The sequence below is a fragment of the Muscardinus avellanarius genome, assembly GCF_963383645.1.
Source record: "Muscardinus avellanarius genome assembly, chromosome: 2".
Lineage (NCBI taxonomy): Eukaryota > Metazoa > Chordata > Mammalia > Rodentia > Gliridae > Muscardinus > Muscardinus avellanarius.
Window position 1 is genome coordinate 170,016,272 of NC_137787.1, and position 6,071 is coordinate 170,022,342.

The 6,071-nt window shown below is 41.9% G+C and overlaps 1 pseudogene across 1 annotated transcript; it reads right to left on the reverse strand.

Moving 5' to 3' along the window:
- Positions 1 to 1,614: 1,614 nt before the first annotated feature.
- LOC308258862 (rRNA N(6)-adenosine-methyltransferase METTL5-like) lies at positions 1,615 to 2,546 on the reverse strand (annotated as a pseudogene). Its single transcript has 2 exons — positions 2,032 to 2,546; positions 1,615 to 1,784 (listed from the first exon to the last, which is right to left on the reverse strand). The product of its transcript is annotated as an rRNA N(6)-adenosine-methyltransferase METTL5-like (transcript).
- Positions 2,547 to 6,071: the final 3,525 nt, after the last annotated feature.

Genomic DNA, 6,071 nt, shown 5'->3' on the forward strand with positions numbered 1-6,071 from the left:
TGTCGGATATTTTTTTCTAGATTAGAAACTATGAGTTCATTTTTGTATTGCTCATCTTCTAAGAGCGAGATTCTGTTCTCCATGTGTTCTAATCGGTTGTTTGTGCTTTGAATTGAGGCCTTTACTTCATTAATTGCATCCTTTATCTCTTTTTGGCTCTCTCTGAGTTCTTTTTAAAGCACCTCTATTATTTCTACAGTTATTTTCCTGATTTGATCTTCTAGAAATCTCTGATTTTATGTTTTATCGGGTTCTGATGTGGTGGGGTTGTGAGCATTCATTGCTCCAGTATTATTCCTCTTTCCCATGATTTCGGAAGTTTGTGCCTTCTCTGGGTTCTTCCCTTGGGTCACTATGACTTCACTTAAGGTGCTCTGGATCTCGAGTCAGTAGTATCTCAGACCCCACTACTCCTTTACTGGGTTTTATCACAGAGTCTCTGACCCAGAGAGTCGATAGAGGCTGCTTTAGACTGTGGGGGGTGCCAGGTTGCACGTTCTCCTATGGTGTGATATCTCTGCCACCGCCCATCCCCCACTGGGTCAAGTCCCAGGGAGTACAGTACTGGGATTTCTCCTCTGTGGCCCACAATTTGACTCACTGTTCTTGAGTACGCAGATGTAGCTGTACTGGCCTCGCTGAATTCGCTGCTGCTGCCACCGGTAGCAATATGGCGCCGCTGCTACGCCCTCGGCTATGGGGCTCGCGTTTTTCTTCTTGATTTTGATTTCTACTCTGAATCCCTGCAGCGTGTGCTGAGCTCGGCCACTGGGAGCTTTAGATGCTCTCTGCGTGGAGAAATCCCGCCTGGCTGTTCCGCAGTGGCTCACCTCGGCTTGCTGTAGCCATCCCGTGAATTCGCTGGTGCCGCCGGCAGTATGGCGCTGCTGCTGCGTCTGCCGCGTCCTCGGGCGCAAGGCCGGTTATCTCCTCTTTGGTTCTGTTCTCAGTCCGCTTTCTCTCTGGAGCCTGGTGATTTTTTGTTTCACTGGTGATGGTGTTTTCTGGCTATGAAAGGCGCTGATTTTGTGGTAATGGAGATTTGTTGTTAGCGGGGCTCTTAAGCCCCGCTTTTCTCGGTCGCCATCCAAGATTTTTTTTTTTTTTTTTTTTTTAAATACTGGGAATTGAACACAGAAGCATTCTACCTCTGAGTTCATCCCCAGAGCTATTTTCCTTTTTACTTTGAAACAGGTTCAGGCTGGCTTGAATTGGTGATCGTCCTGTCTCAGCTTTTCAAGTATTGAGATTTCTGCACTTGGCTTAATGCTTACCTTAAACAAATAAACAAATGAATAACACAAAAAACTCTCAAAACATTTTCCCTTGAAATAAATGTAAATTCACAGAAAATTGTAAAAAGTACAAAGAAATCCTCCATATATCATTTTCCCAGTTTCCTTCAATGTGCCATTTTGCCTAACCCTACCTAGTTATAATATCAAAACCGTGAAATTGAGATTGGTACAATCCAATGGCCTTAATCATATTTCATCAGCTTTACATATAGTTCATGATTTTGAGGAACAAAGCACAGATAAGCTTTTAGGATAAATCAGGTGAAGAGTATCTTATTTATTTGTTTATTTATTTTAGTTTAGTAAGAAAAATTTTTTATTCATCTTGGTTAGATTTTAAGCTGCTTTTTGTCTTTGGAAGCTTTTAAAAAAAAGAAAACCGAATTAGGTCCACTTCAATGTCCACCGATTTCTTTTTATGAAAGTTGTATAGTGCTGGCAAGTCATATCAAAGTTCTGCATTAATATCCATCTTGATTTTCCCCTCTGCAGCTTTCTTTATCATTATGATGATGATGATGATGATGATGATGATGATGATTTTGGTGTTACTGGGGTTTCTGGAAGCCCTTCTACTTCCGGGCTACACTCCCACGGGCTACACTCCCAGACCTATTTTTTAACTTTTTTATGTGGAAACAGGGTCTCTTAAGCCAGCGAGGCTGGCTCCGAACCAGAACAATCCTCCTGTTTCTGCCTCACAAGCGCGGGGATTACAAGCGTGCGCCACCACGCCTGGCTGCAGCTTTCTTTTGAATATGCTCCCTAGTTGAAGATTTGTGTAAGGAATATACAGCTGTTCTTGCCATTTCCAAAGCAGACTTTAGAAAAGCCGTATCTATCCCTTTATTATTTTTGGTCTCAAAGGGAGGATTCATAATTACTGTATCAAAGGACTTGGACATTCTGTTAGATAATGAGCAGACAACACATTGAACCATATCAACATTTGTTCACTCAAACTCTTCCACATTCCTATTAAATATATCCAATGCATCTTCATCTATGTCGATTCCAACACACAGCCCTGCTCCTAACACTGCAGTTCCAATGCTAAGCACTCCACAGCCACATCCAAGGTCTGCAACCACTTCATTTTCAATGTCATCATATGTGTTATGGATTGTATAGAGCATACATGCTGCAATGAGGGGCCTGGTTGGATACTGCTCTAGAAGTAGCTTGGGCTTTTCCAATCCGTCCACTTGTTGCAGGCGACTCTCTAGTTCTTTGTCTTAATTTCTTCATTTTTTTAAAATGTGTGCTCATAGTGTGTAACCACACTAGATCTGCAGAGAAAGCTGTGTGACCCATATCTTCCTCCCGCTCCCTGCCATGACCCTTCCCTTCGCCACTCATGGAGCCAGGGAGGGGAGTGAGGCAAAGAGTATTTTATTTTGAGGATTTATCAGAAGATTCTCCCATCAATCCAGTGTTCCAACATAAACATGGCTGCTACTTTATATCCAACTACTTTTTTTTTCTTTTTTCTTTTCTTTTGGTGGTGGTACTGGGGTTCCTGGAAACCCTTCTACCTCTGGGCTACACTCCCAGACCTATTTTATATTTTTCTTTGAAAACAGGGTCTTTTAAGCCAGCGAGGCTGCTTCAAACCAGAGCTATCGTCCTGTCTCCGCCTCCCAAGTATGGGGATTACAAGCGTGCACCACCACGCCTGGCTCCAATTACTTTTTTCTGTCCCCTTTTCAACTGGATACCTTCCTTGGCATCTCTTAGTTGGGGTTCCCAAGAGAGGTGCCTGAGGGGACCAAGTTACCCTTTCTTTCCAGGCTGCAGATATCATAGGCCAGCTTATGCATGAATTCCTTAAGAGAGTTGCTTTGACCAAATGGGGTGTGGTGGAGAGGTTTGGTTGTCTTTGGTGCATTCAGCTCTGGTGTGAGGGTCATGTCAGTTCTGGGAAGAAGGTTTGTGTTGGGTAGATACAATGAGGTGTCAGTTACAGTAATGATTTCTGTGTAAAGGTGTATTTCGGTGAACATTCTCATTGATGAAATCCAAAACAACTGACCACACAATTTGGAGGAAGGATGATTTACTTGCTCAGAGATGTTGGACATTTTGGGTTCAGTCCTTGTGAGGCTGGGGTCTGTGGAGCTCAGAGCATGACATTAGGAAGCAGAGAGAGGGAGAGAGCAAGGTCTCTACTCTCATGTCATGAAGGCTCGAAGCAAGCAAGCAAGTAGATTCAAAGACAATAGCACAGTCCCTAAGGCCACACCTCCAGGGACCTACCTTCTCCGGTCGCATCCCACCTGCCTAGGTTACCACCCAGTAAATCCATTACAATGGTTTATCTACTGATGAGTTTACAACTTTCATGACTTAATTATATCAACCCTGAACATTAATACATGGGCTCTTCAGAGGATGTTTTATATCTAACCATAATAAAGTATAAGCTGAGTGGTTATAGTGGTCCCTGTTCCCTCTTCCATTACACCTTCTATAACACATATATATATATGTACTGGGGGTGGAACCCAGGGGCTTTTCTACCTCCAGGTTATACTCCCAGACCTACTTTATACTTTATTTGGAAACAGGGTCTCACTAAGTAGCTGAGGCTGGCTTCGAACCTGTGTGATCCTGCTGTCTCAGCCTCCCAAGCCCTGGTATTACAAGCATTCACCACCACACCTGGCTTATAATATCTTTTATTTATATTTTTTTAAATTTAATTTTGGTACTAAGCACTAAACTTGGGGTGTATTCTGCCTCCAAGCTATACATACTCCAGCACTTTTAAAATTTTATTTTGAAACAGATTCTCACTAAATTGTAGAGGCTGGCCTGGAACCTGCGATCCTCCTGTCTCAGACTCCTGATTACTAAATTACAGGCATGCACTACCACATCTGGCTTTAGCTGTACCATTTCAACTGATCTCAGCTACCTACCATTTATTTAAATCAAGGAAATAAATTTACCTTTGTAGATGGGCCTGTGAGAAAAGCCTGGAATATCTCCTGTGCAATGGCAATAGGGAGATACATGTTTAGGTGCTTTAGAAATATATAGAATGGAGCTGGGCGTGGTGGTGCACACTTGTAATCCCTGCGCTTGGAAGGCTGAGACAGGAGGATCGCATGGGTTCGAAGCCAGCCTCAGCTGCTTAGTGAGGCTCTCAGCAACCTAGTGAGACCCTGTTTCCAAATAAAATATAAAAAAAGGTCTGGGAGTATAGCCTGGAGGTAGAAAGCCTCTGGGTTCCACACCCAGTACCACCAAAAAAAAAAAAAAAAAAAAAAAAAAGAGAAAAAAAAAAAGAAAAAGAAAAAGAAAAAAAGAAAAAGAAAAAGAAATATATATGCTTATAACATCCATGTGATTATTTTCTGTGGGAGTTCAGTAACCATGTTCTTGTAGGTTTTCTAGTGATAGGGCTTTTCTTGCTTGACTGAGTTTTATTTATTAAGAATTGCTTCCTTCCTATCTTTTCTATTTTCCACAAAGCCCCTTTTTAATGTTGGAGAGGATGTGGGGAAATTGAAATTCTTCTACACTGTTGGTGGGATTGCAAATTAGCTCAGCTGCTATGGAGATCAGTGTGGAGATTCCTTAGAAAACTGGGAATGGATCCACCATATAATCTGGTTAGACCACTCCTGGTTATTTTTCCAAAGGGGTTGAAACCAGAGAGCTACAGCAATATTTGGATACCCATGTTCATAGCAGCCCAATTCCCAATTGCCAAATTATGGAACCAATGTAGGTGTCCATCAACAGATGAATGAATTACAAAATTATGGTCTACCCACACAATGGAATTCTACTCAACAATAAAGAACAAAATTATATTATTTGCAGGAAAATGGAAGGACCTGCAGAACGTTATGTTAAGTGAGATTAGCTATTCACAGAGAGTAAAGGGTCATATGTGTCCTCTAATGTGTGGAAAGTAGGGGGTAATGGAAATATCAGGGAGACTTCAGTGGAGCCAGGGAGGTGGTCTTTGGGAAGGAGAAGGAGAAGAGCGAGGATCATTGAAGGAATTACTACCATTGGCTATGTGTACATATGTGAAAGTGCCAATGTTAATCAATACTCTGTGTGGGGGAAGGGGAGAGAGGGAGGCAGCAGGGGGGCACCAAGTGTTGCAGGCATGTGCATCACTGTCAACATGATTTATATTATGCTGTAAGACTAAAATGAACCAATAAGAGCGTATAAAAATATCTAATATGAGTTTGGGCCTTCCAAAAATAAAAAAAGAGCCAGTATTAAATGTGGGTATGTTCAACACATTGAAATGAAAACTAAACATTTATTTTGGGGAAAAGAAAGGCATGACTTCAAAACAAAACCCCGAGAAACAGGCAAGATAACCTGATGGCAAAGAACCATTGAAGCAGAATAACATTTTCATCTGATATGTTAGTATGTGTGAAATATCAGGGAAGTTATTAGCCCTAAGTCTCAGTCATCTTGGACGCCTAGTGATTCGTGTGCATTTAGGTACAGTGAGGTTTCTCAACTTTAGTGCCATTCTCGTTTGGGGGCAGATAATTCTTTGTCGTGGAGTCTGTCCTGTGCATTAGAGAATCCTTAGCACCATTCCTGGCCTCCTGACCTTGCCAGTGATCCCCATGGGGTAAAGTAATCTCTAAGAACCACTGAGCTAAATAATAAAAAAGTAAGCAGTCTTCCTCTACATGGGTCAGTTTGTTGACTGGCTAAAAATTTGATTCTTCATTTTATTTGTAATTTTTCTCTATTTTTGCTACTGGGGATTGGGCACAGGGGTAGTCT